General features: G+C 43.7%; 1 protein-coding gene across 4 annotated transcripts in view; it reads left to right on the top strand.

Annotated features, from left to right (window-relative positions):
* Positions 1-3331: 3331 nt before the first annotated feature.
* The window catches only part of CRACD (capping protein inhibiting regulator of actin dynamics), a 139801-nt gene continuing 125928 nt past the window's right edge, over positions 3332-17204 (top strand). For 3 of the 4 annotated variants that reach the window (XM_069789616.1, XM_069789607.1, XM_069789590.1), the window contains exon 1: positions 3332-3452. The gene's annotated coding sequence lies outside the window, so the exon portion shown is untranslated. Of the gene's footprint in view, positions 3453-3843; positions 4233-17204 lie in introns of those variants that run through there. The other variant, XM_069789600.1, reaches the window with a different exon arrangement.

The raw sequence follows: 17204 nt of genomic DNA, 5'->3' as shown, positions 1-17204 counted from the left end.
TGTATACAGATATTCCAGTTTCATTTCATCCTCTGACCCTTCTTGGGTAACGTAAAGATCATAATAGCTGCAGCAGTGTTAATTCCCAGACCTAAAGTCTTACCGTTCATCCTCCAGTATAATTACCTTGTCAGCCAAATGGGGAAAGAAAGAAAGCCTCGATGCTGTGCAAGCACTGTTCAGCAATAGCTGAAACACTGGTGTGTTGTCAGCACCGTTCCAGCCACAAAGGCAAAAAACCCATGTATCTTCTGGCAGGCTGCAACGTTCTCTCTGTCGCGACATCCACCAGCACCGACCGGCACCAGGTACTCCCACAGCTGCCCTGCATGGTGGCTGCGTCTGCCCACGTATGGGCTGCTCGTGCCCTGTAGAGCAGGCACCGTTTGCCCAAGATGACTAACTCCCCAGACACAATGTCTTCTGTAATGCTCCCAGTACAACATGGACATTCTTGGCAAGTCCAGCAAACGACCTCAAAGATGATTAAGGGATTGGAGCGTCTCTCACATGAGGGGAGGCTGGGCGAGCTGGGGGTGTTCAGCCTTGAGAAGAGAAGGCTCGGGGAGGTGGGGGGGGGAACATCTCCATGTACATAAATACCTGATGGGTGGGAGTAAAAAGATTGAGACAGTCCCTTCTCGGTGGTATCCAGGGAAGGTGCAACAGACAACAGGCACAAATTGAAATACAGGGAATTCCATTTAAATATAAGAAAAATGCCTTTTTTTTTTCCCTTGAGGGTGGTCAAACAGTGGAACAGGCTGTCCAGAGAGGTTGCAGAGTCCCTATCCACAGAGCTAGTCGAAACCCAATGGAACACAGTCCTGGACAGCCTGCTGTAGGTGACCCTGCTTTGAGCAGCAGCTTGGACTAGACGTCCTCCAGAGGGGCAAAAATTCTGTAACTCTGGGAATTTTTCCAAACAGCAGTGTGATTAGGTTAACTGCCTATCCAGCTGCAGTGAAATTGTCCCTTATCACCTATATTATGATCTTTGATTTTTTGAGTATAAAAATAATTGTATTTCTATTGTTTTGTCTCAATATTAGATTTATCTACATTAGAGCTCAGGTAGATGGTGAGTTTTGGCATTTATCACATGATAGTTGCCTGTCCCACCTGTGTGTGCCACTCGCTCAGCATCATCCGAGCAGAATTGCTCTACCAGGTTTGTCAGTGGTGTGTCCTTTACCATTTTAAGGTGATGGTGCAGGAATTAGACCATTTGCTTAAACAAACTAGAACAGCACGATGGCAAATGGAAGAAAGTGGGAAAAATGAGAATGTCAGCGGCTTCTTCTCAGTTTTAATACTGCTGAGTAGGGACATCTGTATTTTCCTGAATGCAAACACAGAAATGAGTTGCAGCATGGTTAGTCGGCCGTGAGTAAGTCAAGGTCTGCAGGAGCAGATACTGCTCTTCGGGGAGATTTTTCATTGAGCCTCTAAGTCCAAAGGAGCACGTTGACGTCTAAGCTTGGTTTTACTTGATAAGCGACGTGTGGGTTACTGGACTATAGCTGTGTGTGCAAGCTTTACCTGTACCCGTTTGCTTTGCATCAATGCATAAATAAAACGTTGCATAGGAGGTGTTGCTCCTTGCCTTTAAGTGGTGCATTTGTGCCACCTAGTGGACCCACGTCTTTTCTAGCGATCATGGCACGTACCTGGCGGGTTCGGGTTTCTCCAGGGAAATTCTAGATACATCTAATAAACTCAAAGTGAAAGAATTGCTAATAGAGCCACGTGTTCCTGAAGCCCGTCCATCACTTTGCTACTGAGGTTTGTGACTGCATCACTTGCTAGAAATTGTCGGTTCTTAAGGAAAAAAAAAAAAAACAACCCACCCAACTCATTTTAGCTTATTCTCTCCTCCAGGAAAGTGAAAAGATTGACCTTTTTCAAGAAAGGTCTGATGTAATTGAGCGATTTGACCGATCTGAAGGAATTGGCAAAGACTAGATTCACTCTTTCCTGGTGGCTACTTTTGAAGTTTTCTACCTGTACCACCCAATTCTACTGCCTAAAAACGTGTTCAGTGCTGCGATAGCAGCAAAGCAAAACACAGCAAAACCCCATAATCTTTCAAAGGAGTGCTGCAAAATTCAGCTCCGGTAATTGAGGTGGTTTGTATCCACGTATTTTGGATACAAATATATATATATGTAATTGCTAATGTAAAGATAGCAGTCAATGGACTTAACAGCCACCTAAGTACTGGATCTGGCGCATGAGCTTCACCTCCAAGTTATCTGTGCCCTGTATACTGTGGCTTTAGTCGTGAGGGGACTGAAAAGGGAACAGACTGCACCTCTCGTGGCTTGTACGACTGGTGGTCTCTAGAACACTGCAGGTGAAAAAGTGGTTTCTAGCAATTAATATTTATTCCAGAGTCACATAGCTAGGCTTTTTTGCACAAATACCACCTCTGGCTCAGGAATTCACTGAGCTGCAAATCACTAAGGAGTGGGAGAGTATCGGTAAATGCTTGCCTAAACTTACATTCTTCCTTTAAAATATCCAGTTTGGGGCACAGTCAGAGACAAAAACATGTGTGAGGTGGCTCTTTGGTCCAACCCAGCACGGGTGTTATTTTTCTGTAAGACCCAGTTCCTTTCAAAAAGATCAGAAGGACCACTTCTGACTGGGCCAAAAAGTCAGGGAGCAGGCAGGATCGAAAGCTGTATGGCCTTTTTGTCCAGGGAGCATCTGAATCTGGAGAGCTGGCTAGCAAAACACATCTTTCTCAGCGGTGGAAGATTGCGAATCACATAGTCAGTTTTGGTTGACGAAGTGGCAGAGTCTGGGTGGAACTAAGCGCAGCATCTGGTTTTACTGCGTTCTCCTTGGGAAACTCGGGAGACCGGTGTCCAGCCCCGGTAAAATCTTGGCGTAGATAGCTGAATTGCAAATACCGGATTTAAGGACGTGGGAAAGAGGGGAGGCTGCTTCCTGCGCTGCTGTGCTGGGGAACAGCTGATGTTTGGCTTGTTTCTCGTAGTGCGTCCCGGTTTTTTTAGTGAATGAAGGGGATAAATATTTGTCTGGCTGCAGCACTAGAGTGAGACTTCGGTCCTGCGGTGAGATGGGAACAAATCGGGGTTCAGAGCCGGGGCGCAGCCGGAGCCGCGGCTCTCTCCTGCCGGGGCAGCGCAGTGGGCGGCGGGGGCGCCGAACGGTGCCAACGCCAGCGGGACCCCGCCGAAGCGGGCTAAACGCGGCCTCGCCCCCTTCCTTCCCACCCAGAGGAGCCGACCGCGACTCGCTCGAGGGCGAAGGCAGGGACCGGGGCGCGGCCGGGGCCGGGGCCGGGGCCGGGGCCGGGGCCGGGGCGCTGCGGGGCGCCCGTGAGCGGCGGCGGCGGCCGCCCTGCCGCGGGGCGGGCATCCGACGGGCTGCGGCAGGAGCCGCCGGCTCTTCCCTTCTGGCAGCGCGGAGAGGGAGAGCAGGTAGGAGGGACCCTGCCGGCCCCGCGGCCCCGCCGTGGCGGTGCCGGCAGCGGGAGGGAGCCCCGCCGCAGCCCGGGGGGGCCGCAGCCCACCCCCCCCCCCGCGGCGCTGGGCAGCCCGGCGGCGCTTTGCCTTCGCTCCGCGCCTCGGGAGCGTTGGCCGCGCGGGGCCGCCTGCCATTGTGCTGAAGGCGCGGGTGGGCGTGGGGGCGTGGGCGTGCGCCCGCGTCCCCGCCGCTTTGTGTCGCCCGTCCCAGCCGGTTTGTGGCTGCGTGGGGCGTTTCGCTTGCTAGCGGCGGCGGCGGCGGCGGCGAGCGGTGGCGGCGGTGCGGGACGCGGGTGCGCGGGGCGGCCGGCCCCCGAAACCCCCCCGTAAGTAGGTACCTACCGGCGGGTGGTCGGCTGCCTTTGTTCGGCCGGAGGTGGAAGGAGGCGTGCGGGTGGCTCGTCCAAGGGAAGGTGCTTCTCGAGTGCTGCCGGGGCATTCAGCGGCTGGGCTGGTTCCTTCGGGTCCCTTCGGGTTTTCCTTTGTTAGCGTTTTCCCAGCGAGTCCGGCGTTCCTGCAGCTCTGCTGGAAAGCAGGAGCTGTCAGAGAGATGACTTTGTTTCACACGATGCTTCTCCAGAGCGGCATCGCTTTGTTCGAGCGCCCGTAAGCCGTTTATCGCGTCACGGCCGTCACGTTTTAATGAGCTATGAAATCCGCTGCTTTTCACGGCTGAAAGGCAGCGGTAGGCACATCGGTTCTGTTTCTCGCCCCTTGCCTTAAGAACCGGAGCAGGTAAGCTAGAGGTGATGTTATCTTCCGCGGGGAACTGTTGTCTTGCACAATCTCTTCAGTTAGAAAATGCCGATTTTGGAGACAGAAACGTGCGCAACGCGGATCTTTTCTATGTCATTCAGAGATTCCTAATGAATGAGGGTTTGGGGTTGTTTAATTAATTTTGCTGGTATGGCCATGAGTCAGTTACAAATCTGCTGCTCTCTAGTTGTAGTGAGCAAAACATCGGTATGCCTCCGCTCTGTCCTTTTAAGTGTAAAAATGCCCCATTAAAAACACGGTTCAAGGGGTAAATGGAGACCTGGAAACCACAACTGGGCGTCCTGAAAATTTAATACGCCTGACAATAATGGCACTGAAAGTGATCTGCTGTTGGGTGGATGGGGGATGGGGACACGGAGAAAGGAAAGAGTAATTTGCAACCACAGGCCTAATAACAGATACTCTGTCGATAATAGATATATGGATAATATAATTCGTTATATTCCCAAACAGATTTCCTGTACGTACCTTAAACGGCGTATGGCAATTGTTATGAGAAGAGCTCTTTTCTTAGAAGCCGAGCTATTGAAGCTACCCGACAGCAGTAACATGTAGCAGGTCCTATATTTTAACAGATTAAAGGTGATAAATTGGAGTCAGAACTGACTTTTATTTGCTATTTAGTAATGCACGCTCAGGAAGCTCCCATCACTGAAATAATTCTGATCGCACCTGGCATAGACAATTAAGTCTTTTAACTGTATCAAAATGTTAATCGGTGGGCATAAATGGTACTGTGAGTTTCTTCAACAAAGCCATTGATATTTTTTAATATAGGCAGTAGTTAGCAGTTCTGCATATAACTTACTTTACTTGGTTTGAATCCACATCAGGAATTCATCAGATTGACAAATCCAAGTCTTCCTTGGGTGCTATCAATTTATCAGATTAGAGGTTGTGTTTGGTTTTGAATATTTCATTGCAACAATGAGCTTAATTTAGCACTGTGAAGCGTATCGAAACTTTATATGAAAGTGATTTGTATATTTATTTATGTCCCAGTTTGACAAGAATTACAAGAATTACCTTGAAACATTTATTAATAAATATGGCACACAGCAAAGAGATTGCTGCTGGTTGTTATTGGGTCTTTTTTCTCCAATAGGAAAATGTATCTCAGAGCATCCTGTGCTAAAATGAAGGATCCTTTCCAAATATCCATTTGGGCAGTCCTGCATTTTAGAGAGAATTGCTTCACCCTTACGAGCAATGATTATTTTTTCCTATATGCTGTATAATGGGATTTTAAAAAGTGCACTGGTAGCAAACACAGTTGATGTAAAGTATGAATGTCTTGCTGTGTTCTGTGCTAAGACATTGACTTTTTTCTTTCTTTTTTGTCCAAGTTTGTTCCTTATAGGTCTTATTTTGATCTTTTGTCTTGTGAGGTTATGCAGGTAGTTGCAGTGGTGAAATGGTAATGCATTAGGTAAAATCTTTTTTTATAACATCCAGCTCCTGAAAACTTAAAGGAAATATATTTACTTTTAAAAGGAACTGTTACTTTGGCGATAATATTTCATTTTAACTGCAGATACTAAAAAGCAGCCTTTTTAGGTTCACAGTTCTGATTATAGCAATAACTTCTGCGGTTTCTTCTGCTTTGCCTCTTAGTCACTCTGAATACTATTTTGCCAGGTATGTCAGTCACTGAAGATTGACATATCTGTGTGAGTAATGCAGCTTAGGGTTACTTCAATATATTCCTACTGTAGATGTGTCAGGTAAGCAGTTTTTAAATAAGAAATACATGGCATAATAAGTATTGTCTGAAATGTGATGATGAGTTTATGAATATGAATATATTTGGTTGTTGTTTTACAATGAAGTCTAGCATAAACAGAATTTTTATATAGACAGCATAAGCTTAAATGACTGTGTTTTGACTTTTTCCCCTCACAAGCCAAGAGAAGATTTTTTTTTTTTCATATTCTGAATTATTCATATTTGAAAATCACTGACTGATTGTTAGGAGGTTGTTTTTTCCCCCCTTTGCACAAAACCAATGCACAGTCTTTATTTCGTAAAGGCCCAGATAAGAGAATTATAGCAGACATGGATAAGCTGGCATGTTAGAAAAGTACAGTTGATTTCTTCAGAGTCAACAGACTCAGGGCAATGTAGCTGCATAATAGCTTCTATCAGCTTGATGTTGAGATGTTCTAAACACCTATATATTGTCATTGATCCCATGTATTTGAATAAGATTTAATAAAGTTGTATGAAGTGCACGTTAGAGTAGAATTCATTGGTTTTGAATCATGTGATAGAAGGCAACCTAAAGTTACAGTGTTAACTTTAATTACATTCGTGCTTCCACTGGAGGGGCCAAATTCAATTTTTTAATCTATTATTTAAATCAATTAGTGATGGATAAAAAGTGTGTTTGTTTCCATGGAGACTCTGAGTTCTGTCTTTAGGAGACAATGAGTTGTTGTGTAGCTCTTATGCTTATTGTTTCCCATCACTTCCTGAAGGGAATTCCACTCCCTTTGATTCTCTGCATTGCATATCACACGATTTCCTTGTTTAAAATACATTTTGTCAGAAGCATACAGCATTTACCCTTACTTTACATTCAGCATTTACACTTACACCAATGAAGTCTTACAAAGAAATAAAATCAACTTGTAACAAATAATTTTTATTTAATACTGTTTGAGAGCCAGTGTGTCAAATGCGCTGAATCACAGTGATTAAGTTTGGTGGGGAGAAAAATGTAAAGATCTTGCTCCATGTTATCCTGGGTAAGTGGCTTAGGCTGCAGTTGCGCAACACATTAAGGGAAGATGATTTAGATGCTACTATAAATGTATGAAGTACATCAATACATTCTTAAACATAGTTCACTTTCTCCTCTGTATACGCATGCTGTATGCCGAATTACAGAAATACAAGTTTCATGCCCCTAACAAGGCCATTTAAGAAAATACTGTCATATTCAGCTGATCTTAGTTCGTGGGACTGACTGATGTAGCTAAGTAAAGGTAGTTATGACTTTTCTGTTGATTACCTTCATTTGTGATAACCAACACATATAGTCAAATCAGTTAAGTCAAATACTTCAGATCCCAACAAAGCTTTGAAATGGTTGAGCTTATAATTTCAATGATAATACATAGGCAAGCTTTATTTTCTTTGTGTTTATTGCCTTAAGAAAAACGATGTGACAATGATCCAAATAAGTAAAAGCTTTCCTCACACTTTAATGTTCGGGTGTGCAAAATGCTGTGCACGATGCTGACCTGCTTGAACATCTCTTTCATTACTCAGCATGTTCTGAAAGTCAGCAGTCAGATTTGGGCAGCTTCATAAAGCAGCTCAATCTAGTGATTTGTGGTGAGGCTTCTGTAGGAGGATGCTGCACATAAGAGATTACATTTATTGCTAAGTTGAAATGTGGAGAGAGTGTGATGAAAAGAATTAAAGTGAACTGAACCATACAAGATACTGACTTTCATGTTGCTCTTCAAAGAAAGTTGATTTTCTTCAAAGTAACGTGCTGTCTGTGGCCTTTAATAAAGTTATGTTTGAAAGTCTTTAGCACAGAAAAAAAAAAGTACAGTTACAGCGATCTGTGGAACAGTTTGGCCCAGAAGAGAAAAACAGTGATAGAAACCCATGTGAATCCGTAGTATCTGTGGGTATCTCTTGGCACACACATGATATAGTTGGGTGGAGTGGTACCATCTGCCAACAAAATTGAACTGTCTTCCCCATTGTAAAACCTCTTTTCTGTTGCTTATAACTTTGCCAAGTTTTAACCATGTGGGCTGTAGTTCATCACATGTCCTTATGACTCAGGCTAATTTTTGTTTTAATTCAGCCAAATGATTAATTGAGAATTAGACTAATTCTTTTGCCTTGTAAAAAAACCAAAACAAACAAACAAACAAAAAAAACCCAATAAAAATCCTAAGACCCTTTGGAAACATGGTATTGCCATTCTGATTTGTATCTAGGCTCCAGATCCTGCTAAAGCAGTGTCCTGTTGTCAAAGACCTGCATTTTTAATGTCTTCATGAAAGCCTGCCCAAATTTTCTGTCTTATGTCTTCAGAATATTGTAGTTTTTACACATTCACCTGTGAAAACTTTAGCAAATAAAATGAGAGATTACATGTTTATTCAATGCCCCGTACTACAGAGTGTTTTCAACAGTGACCTCAGTGGTGCTTGCTACATCTGCAGCTGACATCTAATCGGAGATGGACTGTGAATATACTGGAGACAGAATTAAAATTAAGTTATTCAATGGGACAAAGATATTGTAGCTATCAACTGTATAAGGAAGGGGTTGGGTGGTAATTCTTTAGAAGAGCTCTGGTTTATGGTAGATTACTTGAGGAGTTGCTGCAATAAAGACAAACATCGTATTGTGATATATAGATAGGACACCAGCATGGAAGACACAACAAGTGATACTTCCACTCCATGCAATAGTCCTCCTCAGCTCTAACACCACATCCAGTTGGGGCGCATGCTTCAAGAAAGATGTAGACGAATTGGAGGGAATCCAGAGGAGAGGAATGAAAATAATTAAAGATTTAGAAAATACGGCCTATGAAGGAAGGTTGAAAGGTCTGGAGTTGTTTCAGCTCCAATGAAAGAAGAGTGGCAGGGTGAACAAGACATGGTAACTTTCAAATGTCACAAAGGTGTTGTGAAGCAACGTGCTCCACGCTTTTGCTCAACTACATGATACATAATGGGTTTGGCATTAATGAAACTGAAGCAATGAAACAGATCATTGAATTGGGATTTTCAGGATTTTAACATCATCAAAAGTTGTTTGAATATTAGTCAGGAACAGCATAAATATAGTTGAATTCTTTCTGGAGCAGCGTGGTGGAACAGATTGCTCTTTGAGGTCTCTTCTAGCCTTATGAATCCTCAACACCTATGCTCCCTGGTGTTGACAAGATTGTACCTTGTCCACTCACAAATGCTGTGGCTGGCAGGATTGCCTGTATGTGACATCTCCAAAGTGAAGAGGTGGGTGAGTGGAGAGGTTCAGAACTTGCCCTGTAATCTTTTGTTTAGGATCAAATCTGACATCCGCTCCTCTCTTCTTTCATAGTAGTTTGTCTACTGGTGCTTGTGCAGCAAGTGTCAGGGATCGAAGGGCCAGGTGGTTTTGGGAGGAACCCGAGATCCAAGTGACATAAGGAAGAGGAGGACTGGAGATCATGGGTACAGATTTCACAAGAAACTGAACTATGTCATGAGTAGGATAGTACATGAACACAGTACACAAAGAACGTGAAGGGAAGGTAAGACTTTGGGGCAGATGACTGGGACTTGGTAAGGATCAGGATATAAAGCGAGCTAGTAGGCAGAAAGTCAGGTTGCTGGCAGAGACTCCCAATATACCAGAAGCCTTGATAAGTGCAAACTGGGATTGCAAAAGTAAGGAGGTGACAAACAGCCAAGGGAGATGAAATCACACAACTGGGAAAGTCACGTTGGAGACTATGGGACAGAAGTAATTAAAGGTTGGAGGAAAATGGCAAAGAGTCTTTCTTCTGAAGATTACACGGTCTTCTAAACCTTAACGGAGAGCCCACAGTTGTGTCAGCATTTGCGCTTTGGGAGATCCATCATAAGTGATTTCTTGGTCTTTTCAAGTGGAGAATGACCACCTGTTACTGCAATTAGCTGTTCTGTTACCTCAGATAACAGAGATCAGCGCAGGGGATGTAAAGGCCATACTGCACCATACTGCTTCTGGTTGGGTGTGCAAAATAAAAGATGCAAAAGAAACATTTTTCTTTTTTTTTTTCTTTTTTTTGACAAAGGGGATTGCCAAGTTTGCAAGTGAAAGAAATGAAGTGCCAGAACTAAAGTTCCCTTGTAAGGATTTAGCCTCTTTGCATATATTTCTTTTAATTCAACCTTTAATGATATTACTGAATTTTCTTTTGCTCACATAACCCAAGCTTTCCTGAGTGCACAGAGAAGATTTGCCCTCAGTGTGAATCACAGCTGTGTACTGAAGGAATCTGTGGTCTCTGGCATCTGTGGTATTTTTCACGGAAGCAGGAAGATATCTGGAGAAATTGAGGCAGAAGGTAGCTTAATTAAAAAATTTTTCACTCACTCAAATGAAAAGCTTAGCTAAAGGCACCAAAAAATTAATTAAGGCTTGCTACTGCAATTCTGACTTTTTGAAATATGTGGGTTTTTTGCTTCAGTGGGTAATAGTGATGTACATAAAAGGTCAGGTCCTAGTTCCCACCTAGCCCAGTGTGATGCATTAGTACCTCCCCAGCCCTTGCAAATGACATGAAAAGGAGCTGCCTCTTATAGCAAGAAGGTCAAAAGATAAGAGCTTTTGCTTCCCATTTCTGCCTCTAGTGGCAAATAGGGAACTTTTTCATAATAAGGCACTTTTTCATATCTTTCTTGAGGAGAAATCTTGTACTTGGACTTCACAGAGCTGTCAGAGTACATAAGCTGCTAAGAAAAAAAATGAGGCTGATTCTTCTTGTTCTTTCAGAATCCTGTTCCAAGCTTGGTAGATATTTTGCAGTAGCCTACGCTGGCCCATCTGGGGGCTATAATGATGAACGGTGCCGTACTGCTCTCAGCCCAGAAGCTTTGGCAGTCATTGCTTCATCCGCTGCTCGTGCTTGGAGGAAGGACAGGCACCCTCAGCTCATACATGTGGGTGTTGATGTTCTTCCCAACCACTCTGTTCCAACATCCCCTGTTGACAGCACAAGGGTGGGTTGTACTAAACAACACTGCTATGTTTTTTCTGGCAAGTAGATTAATCTTTCAACCACCCCCACAGCCTGCTGTCATGAGTTACTGGGGTCTGGTATCCTCATACCAACACCTGATATTTGACAAACTGCATGCTTCAGATGACTGTGTTCCTTCAGGTATGATGGGAAAGAAAAAAGTAGGTAAGCTTTGGAGCACACAAACGTTTCTTCAGATGTGAAGCAAAGGCTCTGTTTGGCCTGTAATTAGATCCCCTTGGACACCTGCCTGGTGGAACACCCATTTCCAGCAGTTAAAGGATGGATTCCTGCTGCCTTAAAGCTCACCTTCCCAGGCACTCTGCAGGAGCCTGTCTGTCGTGGTTTCAGCCCAGCTGGTAACAAAGCACCACACAGCTGCTCGCTCACTCCCGTCCCCCAGCCATGGTGGGATGAGGAGAAAATATAAAGAAAAGCTCGTTAGTCGAGACAAGGACAGGGAGGGATCACTCACCAGTTATGGTCACAGGCAAAAGACAGGCTCAACTTGGGGAAGAAAAAAAAAAAATCAATCTAATTTACTACCAATCAAATCAAAACAGGGATATTGGGCAGTAAGCCCAAACCTTAGAACACCTTCCCCCCTCCCCTCCTGGCTCAGCCCCACTCCCGGTTCTCTCTCCCTCCTCCCCCCGGGGGACAGGGGGTGGGGGTTGGGGTCAGCTCCCCACACCTTGTCTCTGCCGCTCCTTCCTCCTCAGGGGCAGGAGGACTCACCCCTCCCCTGCTCCACCGAGAGGTCCCTCCCACGGGACACAGTTCCTCACAAACTTCCTGGCGTGGGTCCTTTCCAGTGGCTGATCTTCAGTCACAGACTGCTCCAGCGTGGGCTTTCCCATGGAGTCACGGCCATCTTGGGGGGCCTCCGCTCCCCCGCTCCCCTCCCTGGGCTGGGGGGGACAGCCTGCCGTCTCACCACGGGCTGCAGGGGCATCCCCTCCTCCTTCCTCACCGACCTTGGTGTCTGCAGAGGGGTTCCTCTCACATTCCGATCCCCCCACTCACTGCGGGTTCCCCTTCTTAAATCTGTTCTCCCAGAGGTGCTACCACTGTCACTGATGGGCTCGGCCTGGGCCAGAGGTGGGCCCGACCTAGAGCTGGGGAAGCTTCTAGCAGCTTCTCACAGGAGCCACCCCTGCGGCCCCTCCCCCGCTACCAAAACCCCACCACACAAACCCAAAACACCTTTCAACCAGAGGCTGCGTCAATAAGAGGCAGCTGGTCTGTAAGCCAAAAGGGTCACTGAAGTAATTTTTTCTCAGCCCAGGTGTTTTTGTGGAACTATTTATTCTACATTGTCAGAGCAAATGAGAAGATGAAGACCCATTTATGACTCTGACAGGACTGAGTGCTTTTGTTTGTCAGACAGAATGGTGACAGTGGCTTTAGCTGCTAGACTACATTTTGCACCGTTTTATCTACAGTGTGCTTATTTAGAAATTGCCACTCAACTCTTCTGAGAAATAACCTTCAATTTGCTGCAGTCCGGATCCAAAACCAGCACAGGGTAAGGCCATTTCAGCTCTAGGTGGCTCTCAGAGTCTCTTCCAGGGTATTTGTGACAACGGTCATCCATTTTCAGGTGTGTGGGATTGCTCTCGCAGCAGTGACAAGATTAGTGAAGGGCAGTTCTTCTGGGCAGGAATAGAGCTTCTGCAGCTCGCTCTCTGTAGCCTTGGTTGTTTGGCTGTCACACTGAACATAAGAAACATCTCATCTAATGGCGCGCTGCAAGCTGGGCTTTGCAGGTGTTGTCCTAGATTTGATGATTGGCAGCTGACCTGGAGATAGGTCCGCTGAGGACTGGAGGACATACTCTGCTTACACTTCATGTTTTGTCAGCACTGGACAAGACAGGAATCTATGCTTATGTGAGCATGACTGCACACTGAGGTGAACCTTGCAATATACACAAACTGCAAGTGTTATATTTGACTTTGTACTGTCCTGACTCAGAACGACTCCTGGCGGCAAGCTGATCACAATTTCGTGGTCAGATTTGAACTCTTTTTTGATTATGGGAAGTCCCGTCCAATATTTTGGTGGGAATGCCTCTTTATCCCTCACCCTCATCTCTCCTTTTGTCAAGAAATTATTGAGACTTTTTATCTGTTCACCCAGCACCAGATCATCAAACAATAATTTTTGTCTCACAGGCCCTGCGTGGTCCAGCAGATGATCTGAATCACTGCAAGCCAATGGACCATGAGTAGGACAGCATTTTAAGAACTGATTTTTGGAACTGAGATTTTAAAATCAGTCTTGTTTTCCATGGAGACACAGAGGGATAAAGAGTGTGCTGCCCATGGGTAGTGCTGGAGTCACCAGGTTTTTTTTACTGAAGGGTTTGTTTACATATGTACGCTGAGCATGTGAATGTGCATATAAGACTATATACCTTGAAGAAACTCCAGTTGTTGGTAAGTGACTTTGCATCTCCATGGATTTTCTGTGTACCTCTACTTTGCTTAAACTAACCTGTTCACATGGGGTCCTAAATTCTGTGTTCTTCAGTTTGCAGGTGCCTCAGGAGTTTTAACTCATTTTTAGTTAATTTTAATTAAATCCAATTAATAGAATTGCTTAACATCATAACTGACTGCAGTTGACAGCTGTGTTTTACGTGTGTCAATAACCACATAGCATTAAGTAGCCTCAAAAAAGCAAGCATAGATATTTTAAGTTGGACATGCAAAATTAGTGACTATGTTTTTACCATAATTTCCTGTGTGGCTCTACTTCTGCCAAATAGGATGAAAACATCCTTCTTGCTTCCAGGGTGCTCTGCAGTGTTGACTTTTCTCATCAAGATTTGTTTGTCCCAGTGACCAGTCTGTCTCACTGGCCACTTTTGATCTTTGGGAACTTTTGGCACTCTGAGGTTCATACTTTGGTGTTGCTACTCACTCGTGGCACAGGGCACGACTGACTGCGGGTGTCTAATGCTACTTCTCCCAGGGACCAGACTCGCTCAGTTTTGCCCAGCCACACAACTGAGTTGCATATTGAATTTATCATTAACATTTCTTTTTGCAGAACTTTATTGCATGTGCCAAGCCTAACAGTATCCTATAACGCACAATGGAGTCCAAATGTCCAGCAGTAAACCCACAAAAGCCCAAGCAATGACTCTTCGTTAAGTATATGCAATCAGTTCTTTATAGATTGTATCATGGACTCTGCTTTTGATTATGGTCTTTTATTGTGTAGCTCTTAAGAAATGTCAATTCATTACTTTTGCCATAATGCAAGTTCCGCACATGAGTAGTACTGTTAAGTCTTTTCATGTTACATAGCTGCTAGAAGGTGTCATTCTTAAGCTTGCCCCAACTTCAGTTGCACAGCTATAATAATTTTAATAACATAATTTTATGTATTTTCTATATAGAGAAAGATATGTTCTATAAATTATGAATATTTACATACTGTAGGCCTGCATCTATATCTGCAGGGCTAGACCCTACATGAAGCATACTGATGATACAATACTGACTGCACTGGAAAGGTTTGTGAGGAAATGAATCATTTGGTCTTCAGAGCAGAGCATGACTACTGTGTGGCAAATCAAGCCTTTGTTTCTAAACAAGAAGAAAAATGTTGCCTAACTGCCCATTAAGTCAGCTTCAGTTTTTCTGTTCTCTAACCTGTTAGTACTTATCTCATGAATAATAATGATTTTAAGTAATGTTTTGGGTGCAATATCATGTGTGTTTGTGTATTGTTGGCTAAATTTGTGCAGTGTTTTGCTTTTCTTGGTCAATCTGAGGCTGTCAAGTAGATGTCTCCTGTTCCTTATAGGTGCTGTCTAGAACTCACTTTACCCTTCATCTTATGCATTTTCTTTACTTGGGCCATGAAGGCCTCAAACCTCAGAATGAGTTAGCCAAAATATGAACATTTTTATTTTTGAGAGACACCGAATGTTCTAAAATACCTAAATTGACAGGTTTAGGATTTTTTGAAAACTTCATTTTAAAAAAACCTTTTCTAAAAAAATCAGATAGCCCTAACTGAGTTTGAAGGAAATTGGACTAGATTCCTAAAGAAAAAGTATTTCTTAAAACAACCCCCAAATCTCAGCCTTGTTTTCTAGTAGGCAAAGAAAAAAAAAATCCAAGCAAACTATTGGCAAGGCTGGGTTTAATATTCACTCCAGCTTGGCAGTGCTGTATGGTTTAGGATACAATACTGAGTTCATAATTTAAAGCTTTAGAACATTGTAAGTTCAGCACTTTCAGACTATGAAGTTGCTTCATCCACGATGAAACAGAAGGAAAATGAGAATAATAGGGGAAACACCCTGGGAAACTCTTTGGCTTGGCTTTGACTTTTGTCATTTAGTAAATCAGTTTAATTCCCTTCTATCCTCTCTTCCAAATGAACAAACCCAAACTCCCTAAAGAATCCTGCCTTTTTTCTCTTTTTTTTCCTTTTGTTCTTTTTATCTTCAACAAAGATACAAATACAGAAAGAATTCTAGCACTCACAGTATTTTTCCAAACGTGGAGTCTACATCTGTGGTTCTAATTATTAGGACCTATTAAATTATATAATAATGTATTTATGAAAATACTACAACACAGTAAAGGTGCGTGTATATATAAATACACAAGTGTATTGTTAAATATAATGTAATAAATAATATAATTGTTATTATTTATATTAATAAATAATATAAATGGTTATCCCGAATAACATGCTAGGGAAATCACTTCATGGACCACGATTTCATGGACCAGCACTAGCCTGCCTAATCTTAGTTCAGCATTCCCTGTGCAAATATCAGCCTTACAGCACCCGCTTAAAAAGCCACCTCACTGCACTGCCATCCCAAACTGCTAGTGCTGGGAAAGGGGATTTTGGCAGGGGGAGATACGCACTGGTGTGGGAGCAGAGGCAGCACACGCAAGGTTTCGCTACAGGGTCATTGGTGCTTGCAGGAGCTGTGCCAGATTTGCTTGAGGAAAGAGGCAAAAGGACGATATGTTTCTATTACATACTTCGAAAGTGAGGTCTGCTGGGAGGTGGGGGGATCAGCTCGGCGCCTGGGCAGCCATGAGTTACTTTTCTATGTATGTTTTCATTGCTGCTTCTTGAAGAGTGTCAGCGGCCTCACATCTGAGAGGTTTGGTCCAGCGGGGAAGGTTGCTGGTGCCCGAATTTAAAGAAATACATAGCTGTACCATCACAAGTAGACCTGCAAATGGTGGCAAGCCAAGTGTGCTTCGGGACTGGTGCAGGGAAGGTCTCTAGCAGTGTTTAATCATGCGAACTGTTATCTGGTGACCTTCATGTGTGCCGCTTTGTGCGTGTTTGCTTTTGGTCTCAGTGCTCTATGGATGGAGCTCGTGCTGAATTCCGCCTCCGCTCTTCACGCTTTCGGGGACTGTGGTGTCAGCTTTGCACTTCTGAGCAATTAATTGCAATTACCCATTGTTCTCTTATCACTTAAGAGTTTCACCTCTTCCTGTCAATTTAAACCCAGAAGTTTTTGTTAACCTGTCAGTCTGCCGAACAAAGAGGCCACTTGGATTTCCGTTTTATGCCCTTTCCTGACTGCAAGTGTGATTTTTTTTTTTAAGCCCCGTTAATTATATTTGTAGGACAGTGCATTGTTGGTCTTGGTCAGCAGAAAAGAGGCAGCTTGGGCTTTTTTCCAAACCATCTTCTAAAGTTGCAGAAAAAACTCCTTGTTTTAATGATAAGCTATCAAATGTCAATAATTAAGGTATGAAATTCCAATAATTTATAATATTAATAATATTATAACAAGTAGTTAGTGGTGTTGTGTGGGAAGTGATAAGCTGCATCGATTAGTATTATGTAGTGGTTAACATGAGATGGGTAAGCAAATAACTGATGTCAGACTTTTCCTAGGAAGGTAAGAAGCTGAAGATACTTGTTTCTTTGAGAAACTTATATCAATATATTTTATTTTTTAACCTCTCAGTATATGGGGATGGGAAGCAGTCTTCTGTTTCAATAAATAATGAGGAATAAAAAGCTCAATGGCTGTTTTCAGGCTTTTCATTGGGTGATGTAAATCAGAAAAATACAGACTGATTACACTGTGTGCTGGCAACTTGTAATCTTCTGGAGAGGGTAACTGAAGAAAGTGAGCTCTCTTCTTTTACTGTTCAAAGGTTGCCCTCCAAAAATATTCC

Source organism: Haliaeetus albicilla, chromosome 1, assembly GCF_947461875.1.
Source record: "Haliaeetus albicilla chromosome 1, bHalAlb1.1, whole genome shotgun sequence".
Lineage (NCBI taxonomy): Eukaryota > Metazoa > Chordata > Aves > Accipitriformes > Accipitridae > Haliaeetus > Haliaeetus albicilla.
The sequence above is the reverse complement of the archived record's forward strand: the minus strand, read 5'-3'. Positions and strand labels throughout refer to the sequence as shown.